At 43.8% G+C, this 14,906-nt stretch overlaps 1 protein-coding gene across 8 annotated transcripts in view; it reads left to right on the top strand.

The window, feature by feature from the left end:
- The window catches only part of sox5 (SRY-box transcription factor 5), a 375,057-nt gene that overhangs the window by 132,548 nt on the left and 227,603 nt on the right, over positions 1-14,906 (top strand). Inside the window, exon 1 of one of the 8 annotated variants that reach the window (XM_087999690.1) lies at positions 4,367-4,619. The exons of the other annotated variants lie outside the window; for them this stretch is intronic. The gene's annotated coding sequence lies outside the window, so the exon portion shown is untranslated. Of the gene's footprint in view, positions 1-4,366; positions 4,620-14,906 lie in introns of those variants that run through there. 8 annotated transcript variants of the gene reach the window in all.

The following is a 14,906-nucleotide window of genomic DNA, read 5'->3' as shown; positions in this document are numbered from 1 at the left end:
GGAACTCTGAGATATACCCAAAAAAAACATCTTCAAGGTAATGGGGAAAGAGCAGGGAAGTGGGAATAACTAGAGGATTTTGCTTCAAAGATCCAACACCGATACGATGGGCAGAATAATCTTCTGTTTTAAGTTTCTCTGATGTTATAATACTATAATGGTATTTTACCCATATGTGAAATTAGTTAAAGTAACACAGGCCACTTCTAAGTTTGGAAATCAGTCTGGTAAACATCCATCTGGGAGACTTCGCAATTTTCATAACTTTGAGGGAGAAAATTGTCTGTGACGTTCTTCTGTGTTGTGGAAGGTTCGATGAAATGTTTAGCCTCATGTTAATTTGTATGGCAGCTCAAAGCCCAACAGACTAATGTGGTGTCAATGTAAAACGCATCACACAGTGTAATTACTGACTGCTGCGGCAGTTGGAAATGGAAAGCAATTGAAGGCGCAGTTCCCCGTGAAATCTCTGCTTAGTTCTGGTCCTGTTAATAAGCCACGTATCAAAGCTATTGATTTGTCTAAGGTGCAAGCAGCACAGGTTGCTTGGCTATTGTCTCTAGATGCAGATCTTGTTTGTACTGTGCATCCGTGACACTAGAGCAGTTGTGGTTTGCATTCACTGTAGATGTCAATCATTGTTCCCTCATCTCTTCCTTCTATCCATTTTGCCTTTTTCAATTTGACTTTAATGTGCTTCACAACGGCTGTTTCAATTGTTAAGGCACGGGAGCATTGTTTATCATTCCAGCTCGAGCAAGGACATACTCTAGTAATGGGGACGAATTTTTCACAGTTTCCAGATGGAGAGACATGGGGTGCTATTGTGCCTCCCTCCTGATACGCTGCATAAATCTAAACATTTTCCTTTCCATTCCTTCCTTTGTATGTGACTCCACTGCTCCTATTTCCTCTTCCCTCTCAGGTTACGCCTTGTTGGCAAACTAGGCATTCACTGTCTCCTGTCAAATATTCTGGATTAAAAGTAACCATTGACTCTGCTTCCACCAGTCGTTCAAGCAGTGCGGTCCAGATTATAACAACCCAGTGTTTTTAAAATATTTCTCCTCAACTCACCTTTGGCTCTTTTGTCATTTGTCTTAAATAAGTTCTGCCAGTGGAATCAGTTTCTCCGTATTGACTCATTCAAAACCCTTTATGATTTTGGCTGTCTCTTTTTAAACTCTCTCTCTTTGCTCTTGGGAGAATAATCCCAGCTCCTCTACTTGGCTGAAACACACCATTCACGTGACCATTCTAGCAAGCCTTCTTCGCGCTCTCTCCAAAGCCTCTGCCATCTCCACAGTGCTTGTTCGGATGGGAAGCCAGGTTTTGTGGTTGATACTGTGACAGGGGAGGAAGAATTGGGGTGGCGAATTGAAATGTCTTCTGTTCAGAGAAAATGGGTGAAAGAAATATGAATTTCATCCCCTCCCACTGGACCACAATTTGCCATTTGACCCAGGCAGTAACCAACATAAGACCATAAGATTATAGGAGCAGAATTAGGCCATTTGGCCCATCAAGTCTTCCCCTGCCATTTGACCATGACTGACCTGTTTCTCAACCCCATTCTACTGCCCCTTCCCCCTAATCCTTGACCCCCTTACCTCTGTCTTAAGTACTCTCAATGGCTTGGCATCCACAGCCCTCTGCACCAATGAGTTCCACAGATGAGCCACCCCTCTGGCTGAAGAAATTCCTCCTCATCTCAGTTCTAAAGGGTCGTCCTTTTTATGCTGAGGCTGCACTCTTGAGCCCTGGTCTATCCTACTAGTAGAAACATCTTCTCCACAACCACTCTATCCAGGCCTGTCAGTATTCTGTAAGTTTCAGACAGCCCCTCCCCCCATCTTTATAAACTCCATTGAGTACGGGGTGAGAGTTCTCAATCGCTCCTCATATGACAAGCCCTTCACTCGGGATCACTCTCGTAGCCCTCCTCTGGACTACCTCCAACACCAGCACATTCTTAGATATCTACTCCCAGCATTCCAAATGTGGTCTAACCTGATACAGCCCCAGCAGTACACCTCTACTCTCAGCCTGAAGGGAATCCTTAACTAGGACTTCTGCTTTCTTCCAGACAACCAATCTTGTATCCATATCAGAACCTTGCCCCTAACACGAATGGCTCTTATTTAGCTGTGTCCTATGTGGCACCTTGTCAAAGGCCTTCTGGGAGTCTAAATAATGCCCACTGCCTCTCCTTTGGAAACTGAGGTATGGCGAAATTAACGTTCTTGGAATAGAGTGAGGCTGTTCATGAGAAATCTAATGATTCACATTTGGGGAGGCGAATCTGAATGTAGATTGGTTGATATATATCAACCAATCTTTCATGTTTGATGCCCTTGCTGTTGACTGTTTGTTCGCAATCAATGTGAACTATGCACAACTGTAGTCACTACCCATTGAAGTTTTAATGAACAGGCCTGCACACACAGTTGAATGGACAATGTATTAACCTAACCAGTCTAAGTGAGAGTGGCAGTTGGCCATCAGAATTGAGCCTGGTTTATCAGCCCTGTAATTTAATGATTCACTGACCCCTGTTTGGACTGGACACCTTGAGCTGAAAGTGGGATTTGGCCTGAATGTGATGCCTTCCTGAGCAAGTACTCTATAGATGTTGAGGGTATAGGATGGTGAGACTTGTGGGATGGTGGGGAAGAGGGTGGTTGGAGGAAGATGGAAAGTTAGCTTTAGTAGATGGTGAAATATGTGTCTTCTATTTGGTCGCTCGTTTTTTGATTGAATACCTTCTCTGTTAGGCTTACAGACCTTCATGTAAAATGAGCGAGTGGTGTGTTAGCACACACTACTACCCGAGATCTGTTTCATATTCCTGACTGTCAGAAACCATGCCACTGTCTGAAAAAAGCTTTACCCATCAAAGTCAAGGCCAAGTGAACGTGTCTTTGGTTCAGAGCAGCTTTAACAATAACAAGGAAATATAATGTTTTTAATTGTGGTTCTTTGCTTTGGTATGGAATACATTCTATAAATAATGAGCAAACTAGTATTTTTAAGAGTTAGGGAAATGGCTATGGAGTGCTTCCTGCTTTAGAATGTTACCACCAAACACTGCATTTGGGAAGTTGGCCATGACAGTAAGGAACAGTTAGGGGGGAAGGATAGGACAACTGGATAAAATATCTTTGTAGAGCATTCAGCTTACATATGTGCTGAGAGATCCAACCCTTGTACGATGAGCAGCCCTTATACAATCATATTGTACAAACTATCAACTTGTGCTTAATCAGTTGGAGTAGACCTTCACATTAACTCGCGTAAACTCTGATCTTCCATGGAATTGGTGCTTTTTAATCCTCATTCCTCATGTGCATAAATACATTCAAACCCACAATTTAAGCATTCCTCTAAGTCAGGCGTGGTGGCTCAGTGTTTAGCACTGCTCTCTCAGGACTCAGGTTCAATTCCACCATCAGGCGACTGTCTGTGTGGAGCTTGTATGTTTTCACTGTGTCAGCGTGGATTTTCTCTTGTTCCTTCTTCCCCCCCCCCACCTCCAAGGTTAGGTGGATTGTCTATGCTAAATTCCCCACATAGTGTCCAGGGATGTGCAGGCTAGGTTAGCCATGGGAATTGCAGGATTTCAGAGATAGGGTAATAGGTGGATCTGGTTGGGATGCTCTTTGGAGGGATGATGTGGACCCGATGGACTGAATGGCCTGCTTCCACACTGTATAGATTCTATGATCTACATGGATACAGATTTATACACCTTTTCTGTGCATACAGACACACATAGACATGTCCAACACACATCTGTAAACAGGCACAGTATTCATACACAAAAACAGCCACTGAGCATGTACACATGCTGACATTTAAATCCACAACAAACATGCATCTCAATAATGCACATTGATGCACAATCCATACATTGTGTAGTATATGCACTGACATGCAAAATGTCAAAAACACTTGAAAATAAATTGTGGGTGCTGGACAGCAGAACTGTAATTGCTGGAGTAATACAGCGGGTCCAGCAGTATCTGTGGGAAGAAAGCAGAGTTAATGTTTTGGGTCCAGTGACACTGCATAAGAGATTTTTCAGCAATTTCTGTTTTTGATCTAACATGCATTCATACATGACCTGCAACACAGGCACCAGAAACATACAAATGTATGAACACACACTCACAGGCACGCACTGTAACACAGACAGACACACACATGCACACACAAACTCTCACAGACATACGTGCGTAAACTCTCACAGACATATGCGCATACACTGTGTTCTCATGCAGTCTTGTCAGTTTGTGTTGTGAGTTGCTTCAGAGTGAGCATTGCTACTTCTTTATGATGGGTTAATAACACAATAAAAATACGGAGTAGAAAATGCACGTAATGCAAGTTTCCACACTTTCACCTTCCCCAGCCAAATGGAGACCTCTGTCATACAGAAACAGCTATCCAGTGGCTGTGCTATAAGTCAGTGTGGTGTGCTCCAGAACTGCTCCCCCACCATCAACCCTACCCTCTTACCCTCTGAAAGCCAGCAGGAGACTTTGGAAACTGAATTGCATTGAACACATGAAGAAAACATGTACTCGCTTCAGAAGGCTGTTGAATTGCTACCAGAGACGGTAAATTTTCAAGTTGTAAGAATTTTGCAATGTACTGTAGAATTTTCCACATACACAAAAAAATGCTGAAATCTTTTTATTGATCAGGTTTGATGTGCCACAGCAGACTGAAGCGTGAACAAAACTACATGTTTGTTTGAATGACAAGTTGCAGAGTTGAGCACCAGACTGAAGTGAGACTGGATAGATTACTTTGGGGAAAAAGAGAACTTTGAAATTAGGATTGATAATACTACTACCGGAGCTTTGTAAGTTGCAGAAAACTGAAACAATTGTCACTTCAACAATCCTGATGTAGAAACAGATGGTTTGTTGATCCAATGTTAGCGTGGGAGAGTTCCACATGTGATTTTCACCATTTGGTAGTAATTAGTTTATTGAATAAATTAACATCAAGTGGAGTATACTTAAGGCATTATTTGTAATTATCTTCCCCAAGTCCCAAATACTTCTGAAGGAAAGAAAGAATCAGACAATCTTTTTGAAGAAACAAAAAAAAAAGCACGTTTGATTTTTTTTACCTTAAAGCACTTGAAAATTGGCAAATGCAGCAAAATAAAACATGAACAAAAGTCTAACTGTAAAAGTGAAAATGCAAGGGCTTGAAGTTACTACAAAGGCTGACTCTTAAGTGTAGCTCGCCTTTAAAAAATATGTTGTTAAATAAATTATTTTAAAAATTTGACTTTAAGAACAGTTTAAAAAATGAAATAAGTTGGCCATCTGCACTTTGAGAAAGGAATGCGCACGTTGACTTTGTATGTTTGCATCAGATTTGAGAACCATCCCTGAACAACTCTAAATGTTTCAGATTGCCTAAAATAAAGTCAAAGCTGCTTTTGTTCTGTTCCTTCTGCTGATTAACTTTTCCTGTGTCTGGCCTCTGCCTGGTATCATGACTAACTTTGTATGAAGAGAGAAATGATGTAGTTGCTTGAGACTTTTTGAAAAAAAGATTTTGGAGTTGCACTATTAATGTAGACACGCATTAAATTGTTGCATCAAGGTGAATGCACTAATGGTTTCGTTGTTCTGATAATTTTTAGTTGTCTCAGAATAGATTGATGGACTGAAAAGAAGAGAGAATGTCATGTGCATAGCTCCATTCAGAACCTCAATGTTCCAAGGACTTTTGCAGACTTTGAGGTATCTTTAAATTGTAGTCTCTGATGTAGTGTGACTGATGCATAACCCTGTCTGATCTTGCAGACAGAGCCTCATACAAAAACAAAAAAAAAATGCCTCCAACAGTGTAGCACTCCCCCAGTACTGCATTGAAGTGGAGCCCTGATGCCACATGCAAGTCTCTGGAGTCGAACTTCAACCCATTCACTCTGAGACAGTGCTGAGTCTCCGTTGATGCCCTCAGTTGCTGAACTCATTAATAAATCTGGAATATGGACTCAGTTCAGCTAAGGTGACCAGAAAATGAGCACTGATTATTGTGAAAACCTGTCTGGTACACACGCGTCTTTTAGGGAAGGAAATCTGCCACCCTTGCCTGGTCTGCTCTGACCTCCATGTGACTACAGCAATGTGGTTGACTTTTAACTACCCTCTTAAATGGCCGAGTAAGCCATTCAGTGGAAGGGCAGTTAGGGAGAGGCAACAAACGGTGTCTTGTTGGTCTGAAAGAATGAAAATGAACCCTTTTCCCTCTTGCTGTCTACCCAACATCATTTTAGCAGCACCACAAAATCTCCGATTGGCAGGACCCCAGTATGGCAGATGTCATTCACTGTGTACAAGTAGACATTTGCACAATCATGAATAATCCTTTGGCAATTTGATAAGATTCCATCTATGAGACAGTGGAGTGTGACCAATGCTTGACAATGGTGCACCTCACTGTGGAATTTAAGCCGGCCGGGATGGGTGTAATGCTTTATAAATGCACTATGGAACGCTTGAGAATTGGAGGGGCTTGCTGCTGGTTGTACGATGTAGCCAAAGGCAGTTACATCAAGTTAAGTGCAGAACAAGGGCTCAGTCAGGGGTGTTTTGATTTCCACCCCCCTCCCCCAACCACCATTTTAGATTAGATTACTTTAGATTAGATTACTTACAGTGTGGAAACAGGCCCTTCGGCCCAACAAGTCCACACCGTCCCGCCGAAGCGCAACCCACCCATTCCCCTACATGTACCCCTTACCTAACACTATGGGCAATTTAGCATGGCCAATTCACCTGCCCTGCACATCTTTGGACTGCGGGAGAAAACCCACGCAGACACGGGGAGAACGTGCAAACTCCACACAGTCAGTTGCCTGAGGCGGGAATTGAACCCAGGTCTCTAGCGCTGTGAGGCAGTAGTGCTAACCACTCTGCAACGTATTGTCTGTTTGGGAATTTTAATCCAACACTGCAATAATACCAATAGGAGTAGGGATGGACTGACTTGTGTTTGGTCTGTCTGGCTACATTTCCTACATGCCACATGCTCAACAGCAGGAATTGCATGCGGTCACTGAAATGAGGGATTACAATGCATCTGAGTGTTGGACTCTCAGTGGTTCACGACCAGCTTCAACTCATGTATAACAGGGAGTCGAGTTATGTCTGCTATTGTATCAGCTTCCATTTCAAAGCAGGCCGTTTCTGGCCTCAACTGTATTTCAGGTTAGGAGGAACACTTGGTGTGGGGTTGCATCTCACACAAAAGGTGATCCACCACTATAGCCAGGGCTCTGTGCTTTGTCCTATGATTTCCCCAAGAGCATTAGTATCCAATATACTCCTGCTTGGTGAAAGTAAGTATGTTGATGGTAGGAGCTGAGTTAATGATGGCTCCTTTGGTTCTGTTGATGAGGGATCTCCAGTATGTTCAGAGAGCAGATGGCACGTTATGAGTAAATCAGAGCACTGATGCTTGTGGGTGCTGCACTGTGAGCACATACAGTATCCTGCACAGTGTGTCTATGTGTGTGTGTGTGTGGACACATTCATGGAGCACACAGGGTTAATAGAATACCTGGAAAATGAGCTTCACACTGCCAGATCTGTAGATGTTTGCAATCTCCAAAGACCTCACACTTTGCTAAGTCTTCTGCCGAAAGTGCTCCTGATGACCTTCACATGGGGTATTTTCTGCTGTTGCATCCAGCCTTCTGCTGCAATTTGCATCCTGCAGTTAAAAGACAGACATTTTCCTTTGAACGCAAGAGACGTAGAACATTACAGCACAGGAATGGGCCCTTTGTCCCAAGGTGTTGTTCCGAACATGATGCCCAAGTTAAACTAATCTCTTCTGCTTATTCATGTGCTCATCTAAAACCCCCTAAACACCGCTAGCGTATCCACCTCCACTACCACCCATGGTAGTCACTGCTGAATCCTACCACTCTCTCTGTTAAAATAAATTGCCCCTCACATCTCCTGTGAATTTTCCCCCTCTCACTTTAAATACACACTCCCCTAACGTTAGACATTTCAACTCTGGGAAAATGATTCTGACTGTCAACTCTATCTATGCTCTCATAATTTTATAGACTTCTATCAAGTCTCCCCTCAGCCTCCGCCAATCCAGATAAAACAACTCGAGTTTTCTAGCCTCTCCTTATAGCTCATACCCTCTAATCCAGGCAGCATCCTAGTAAACCACTTCTGCACCCTCTCCAAAGCCTCCACATCCTTCCTGTAATGCAGGGACCAGAACTGAATGCAATATTCTTAAGTGCGGCCTAACCAAAGTGTTATAAAGCTGAAACATGACATCCTGACTTTTGTACTCAGTGCCCTGACCAATAAAGGTAAGCGTGCCATATTCCACCATTACAACCCTGTCTAGTTGTGAGGCCCCTTTCAGACCTACTGATTGGGACAACACCCCAGATTCAATGCTGCCAAATAAAGCCAGCACCATCATTTCATAAGGAATGTGATTTGCATAGGGTGTCACCTTTTAGTTAGATTTTCATTTTAATAATTTTCTGCATTTAAAATGATTAAGGGATTTAATTGGGTGGATAGCGTGGAATTCTTTCCCCTTGGTGGGGACAGCCTGAATAAGAGGTAGATTGGAGCCAGGCCTGTAGGAATGAGGTCAGGAAACTCTTCTTCACCACAGGGTAGTGAGACGATGAACACTCTCTCTCTCTCTCTCTCTCTCTCTCTCACCTCTCTCCACAAAAAAAAGTTTGTGAATGTTGGGGCTCTGTTGCTTCCAAAATTGCCATCGAAAGATGAAATGACTCCACAGAGGCTGGTATCCCACTGCACGGTTATCCTTTATGTACACGTGGAGAATCCTTGACACTGATGTACCCTCTCAGAGCCAGCTCTTAGGGTGAACAGAATCCCTGAAATTCCCTGTTTAAATCTGTCTGCCAGAGCTCCCTAAAATGGGGTTGTTAATCTGGTCCTATCAGGCAACCCACATTCTGAGATCCACCTGACTGACCATGTTACAATCACTACAGTAGACATTTTGTTGGGGAAGGCTATAATGGGATTTTGAGATAAGACAGGCAAATGGACTCTGGGGCAGGTCAGTTATGACCCAATTGAATGACCAGAACAGACTTTAAGGGGCTGAATGGTCAATTCCTGTTCCCATTATCCTCTGAGTCAAGAGTTTGATGGAGAAATGTTATACAGCTCCAGCAAGGTGTTATGCCTGTGTATGGCCTGCACTGAGCTGGATTTAATAACATTGTACAGATGTTGGTAAACTTGTGATACAGTGGAGGGGCCTGATGCGGCTCATTTTGAGAGGCACCGAGCTAGATATCAGGTAGAGAAAGGGTTTGAGAGATGGAGCTTAACAAATGGCCCAAAGTGGCATTCAATGGCCATTGACAATCCTGTTACTTACAAATCAAAGGACAGAGAAAGATTGCTGTTACAGTTGAGGTAGTTTGATAGGATGGATATGGAGAACCAGAACTGGGAGCCATAGTATCAGGTAGTGATGAAGAAACCCAACAAAGAACTCCGGATAAACCTGTACAGTGAACAAGCCAAAATGGACCTGGTTTGTTCTGACAGAAGGTGATACAAGTGAAAAATTATGCGAGGCGTAGATAAGGTCTTTTCCCCAGAGAATAGGGGAATCCAAAACTAGAGGACATAGGTTTAATACGAAAGAAGAAAGATTTAAAAAGGAGCTGAGAGGTAACATTTTCACACAGAGGGTAGTGCATATATAGAACGAGCTGTCAGAGGGAGTGGTAGAGGTGAGGTTGGACAAAAGTGCAACATTTAAAAGATATTTGGATGGGTACGTGGATAGGAAAGGCTGAGAGGGATATGGGTCAAAAGCAGCCAAATGGGACTTATTCAGTTTCGGAAACCAGGTGGGCGTGGACAGGTTGGGTCGAAGGGTCTGTCTCTGTGCTGTCTGAATCTATGGCTCTAAAACGTGTGAGCTGGGTTAGTATATGAGAAAGGAAGGAATGGAGAGAATTTACAGTGAGGTGAGATAGTGGTGGTTTTTCCACAATGTAACCACTGACATGGAGCAGCCGGGCTGAATGGTGCGTCTTTGTGTTACAAGTTCTATGTCCATCAGGCCTGCCCCTTACTGCTGAAGCCTGCAGCTTGATGACTGGGCTCCATCCCCTCACCAACCGCCAGCACCCCACAGCCATATCATCAGCAGGGTGTAGAGAGAAAAGCACCCAAAGGTCAAAAAGAGATCTGGAAAAATCTGGAGAATGCCTCCGGGACACCCCTTCACTCATCAAAAAGCAGGTCCAGGAAGTTTGCCAGCTCTGCCTTTCACTGTCATGTATGGTGATGGGTATATCAGGTTGTGGCTTGCTCCATGCAGTTGGCAGCGTGCCATTGCTCACACAGTTTGGGTACCCCACCTTTTGGCTCGGCTTGGCTGTATGAGAGACAATAGAGGGTCGCTGTTACTGCAGGTTGTCAGGAATAGAGTTGTCTGTTGCCAAGTCATTTTCTAAGAATTGTGCAGAATAAAAGTGTATCTTCCTGCGGTTGTGTTAATTGCACAGGAATGTTGTAAGGAAGCCGGAGGAAAAGCAATTTCATCCACACCCCGGTTAGCCAGACTGCCGATGTGTTGCAAGTAACGTTGAAACCACTGCCTTGTAGATGCAGGTCCAGCAGCTCTGTCCATAACTTCTTGTTGCTTTTTATTTTTATTATCCTTCACTGGGCCAGACCATCGCTGCCTAGACTGGAATTCACTCCCTATCCACCTCCATTTTTTTAAGATGTTACTGAAGAGGCACCGACTTCACTTCGTCGCCCAGCCCTAATATCTTTCTCTGTGGCTCTGTATCCATTTAAGGTTCATGTGGCACAGTGATAGTGTACCTACTTCAGGACTAGGGGTCTTGAGTTCAATTCCGACCTGCTCCCAAGGTGTGTAATATCATTTATGAACAGGTTGATCGGTAAACATCTAAATAATGGCAGATATCATAAGCACTCTTGTGGTGTTGTGACAGTGTCCCTACCTGTGGGGCTGGAGACCCAGGTTCAAGTCCCGTCTGCTCCATTACATCTCCCAACAGATTGATTAGATTGCACGTTTAGTGTCAAATTCTGTTTGTTAATAGTGTCGTGAGACACCCCAACATTTTACCAAGTTACGGATGAATTACAAATGCCTACTTTGCGGCTGTTGTCATAACATGTCATGTTTGACCCCCCCCCCCCTCAGAGAGTTTGCTCCGTGCGATATACCCTTTTCTAAAAAGCCTATCGAGGTTGTTTGCAGAAATGGTGGTCGCATCCAGGTATTTTGATTTATTAGATGTGAGTCTTGGCGAGCTGTCAAGAGGCCAAAAGAAAAAAGCAAAGTGGAATGTGTGTTGGTCTCCGAAATACAAAGAGAATGCATTATTCCGCCCAAGAGGATTGGATGCATGTTGGATGGGAGTCTCAAATGCTTTGAAATGTACTGATCTGTGTGCCGGGTTAGGTTTGACTCAGGGACCTTCTGCCTCATGAAAAAGAAAGTGGCTCGTATGCGGGCCAGATGTTCAGAGATAATAGGTGACCAAGCCCCTAAAATTCAACATCTGTTATTGAAGGCACCAGGTCCTCAGGCCCAGGGGAATTCCTTGCTCAGTAATTCTGGCTCAGAAATCATACAGGCTCCACATCCCATCCACAGACGTGTACCTCGCTGGATAGCCCTCCAAGACTAAACAGGTGTTGCGTACTTTTGATTTCAGTGCCTTTAAATTAATCCTGTCAGCTCGGCTGTTAAAACAACTGTCATCTCCAGCTGTTAGTAATTTTCTACTGGATCCTGTACAGGTTGCCGGGTTTCAAACATACTTTGTGTTCTGAAGTGACTAGCACAGGATTTGGAACTGCGAGATTCTCGCAGATCTTATCGTTGTGAATGGATTTCATGTTCCCTTTATTGTCTGATGCGTTTAAAATGCGCAGATGGAAATCGCTGCTTCCAGATCCGAAAGAACCCTTTAACATTTGGATCAGCATATGACTGGAACTCAATGTTACATCAGCGAGATTCACATGCCTTAGAGTCGTAGAGATGTACAGCGCGGAAACAGACCCTTCAGTCCAACTCGTCCATGCTGACCATTTATTCTAAACTGATTTAGTCCCATGTGCTAGTATTTGGCCCACATTCCTCTAAACCCTTTCTGTTCATGTGCCCATCCAGATGCCTTTTAAATGCTGTAATTGTACTAGCCTCCACCACTTCCTCTGGCAGCTCATTCCATATACGTACCACCCTCTACATGAAAAAGTTTCCCCTAAGGTCCCTTTTAAATCCTTGTGCTTCTTTCACAGCCCATTATAACCTCGGAAAGGTCCAGGATCCTGTTAGAATCATAGAATCCCTTCAGTGTGGAAGCAGGTCACGCGAATTAACACCGCCCCTCCGAAGAACATCCCATTCCAGACTCACCTTCCTACCCAATCCCTGTAACCCTGCATTTCCAATGGCTAATCCATCTAGTCTGGGCACTATGGGCAATTTAGCGCGGTTAATCCACCTAACCTGCACATCTTTGGATTGTTGGAGGAAACCGGAGCACCAGGAGGAAACTCATACAGACACAGGGAGAATGTGCAAACTCCACACAGACAGTCGCCTGAGGCTGGAATCGAACCCCAGTCTGTGGTGCTGTGAGGCAGCAGTGCTAATTACTGAGCCACTGTGCTGCCCACATGTAGTCCAATCCCCACACTGTGCTTGAGATCTGCATTGACTCCTGGTACAGCAAAACCCATATTTAATGTTCTTATTGTTGTGTCCTAATCATTCTTTGAACTCTTCTCTGCTTGTATCTCTGTAATCTCCTCCAGCCGTAAGCCCTCTAAACTGAAACAAAGTGCTAAGTTATGGTCTGCTTATGAATGCTTTGAGTGGTCTGGCCTAGTCCACAACAGATGCAATAAAAGAGGATCCATTTGACACAAACCCCTTTATCTTCCACTGTATCAGTATGTTTATTTCATTTTTAAATATTGTTTCACAAAACTCACTTTATTGCTCACTACCACTGAATCGCTCCTGGTTGTGTACGAATTTGGAAGCATTTTGGTGTCTGATGCCATGGGAGTTATCACAGCATCACCATGATATTCAACAAGACCCATATCTCCTATTCTTGACCATGAGCCAAATGTATTTTATTTGATGATCTCTAAGCTGGCATGATGCATGCTGTGTTCCATTGCTGCTTGCCTGCTGTGCCAGTATTGTCAATCTCAGGATCACGGGCAGCTGAATGGATTGTGGGGTAGCTCCAACCCGCCTTCCCGTGCGCAGTGCCAAGGCCGAATGTGACTGAAGTGCGTGGCACTGGTCCAGCCCTTAGAACTAGGGTTGCCATTGCCAGTTGTGCATATTCCTAGAGGTTTAATCACACGACCTGCTCCATCCCACACTCATGCAACCTTCCAATTAGAAAGAACAGGCTTTTCCTTCCTGAACTGATTTAAATTGCTAATGGAACATCCACCCCCATCTCCAATAATTTTGCAACTGATGAACAAAAACACTCGAAGAAAGTTTTTGACAGTCAGTTTCAGCCTCCCGTTATAAGGTTGTTTGCTCCTGGTTGTTTTGAGAATCTTCCAATTCCCAAAGCCCCAGGGCATTGTGGGATGTTTGGGAATGGTCCTTAGGTCAGCTGCATTTGATGATCCAGGATATTTGTATGTCTTGCTCATAAGCCCTGACCTCCAGAAGTGACTCTGCCCCTTCAGGCCCCTGAAGACCTGGGACAGCTGGACTCATGTTGGCCTTTTGGTCTCTGGCATTGTCGGGGAATAGTTACAGGAAGGATGTGGAGGCTTTGGAGAAGGTACAGAAGAGATTTACCAGTGTGCTGCCTGGATTAGAGGGTATGAGCTATAAGGAGAGGCTAAAACGACTGGAGTTGTTTTCTCTGGGGTGGCGGAGGCTAAGGGGAAACTTGGCAGAAGTCTATAAAATTATGAAATGCATAGAAAGGGTTGACGGTCAGAATCTTTTTCCCAGAGTTGAAATGTCCTTATGTTAAGTGCTAGAGGAAGTGGTGGAGGCTGGTACAATTATGACGGTTAAAAGACATCTGAATGGGTATGTGAATAGGAAGGGTTTAGAGGGATATGGGCCAAGTGCTGGCAAATTGGACTGGACTAATTTGGAATATTTGGTTGGCATGGATGAGTTGTACCGAAGGATCTGTTTCCGTGCTCTACAGCTCTATGACTTTTAAGGAAATTGCAATATCTTGTATATGATTGGAATCTGCAGTAAGAGTGCAGTCTCTCTCTGTATGAACTGGCTTGGCAGTTGATCACCAAATGCAAGCTACAAACAAAATGCGACAATATTTTATTTCTGTCCTTGATTAATGTGTGTCCAAATAATCTTGTAAAATCTAGCTGTTCATCTCCTGTGCTGGATGTGTCTTGTACAATATTGTCCTGCAGCCCTGCAGTGAATTCAAAATAGAATTTGTCCTGGAGTCAAAATGCATGAATCTGAAGATTAAGAGAAAATAAAAGATTTGCAGGACTATAAGGGGAAATAAAATGAGTTTGGAATGAGAGGTGTGATAGCTCATTCAAAGAGCCAACACAGTCGTAATGGAGCGAATATCCTCCGTCTGTGTTGTGAGAACGTATGAATCAAAGTCAGGAATTGTAAAATCCCTCCAGTGTGGAAATAGGCACTTCGGCCAAACAAGTTCATATCAACCCTCTGCAGAGTATCCCACCCAGACCCATTTCCCTATTACTCTACATTTACCCCTGACTAATGCACCTATCCTACACTTCCCTCAACACTATGGGCAATTTAGCATGGCCAATTCACCCAACCCGCACATCTTTGGATTGTGG

The sequence above is a fragment of the Chiloscyllium plagiosum genome, unplaced genomic scaffold, assembly GCF_037043375.1.
Source record: "Chiloscyllium plagiosum isolate Xiang-an unplaced genomic scaffold, Cpla_swu_hap1 HiC_scaffold_23, whole genome shotgun sequence".
NCBI classification, from domain to species: domain Eukaryota; kingdom Metazoa; phylum Chordata; class Chondrichthyes; order Orectolobiformes; family Hemiscylliidae; genus Chiloscyllium; species Chiloscyllium plagiosum.
This window is presented reverse-complemented; position numbering and strand designations above follow the sequence as displayed.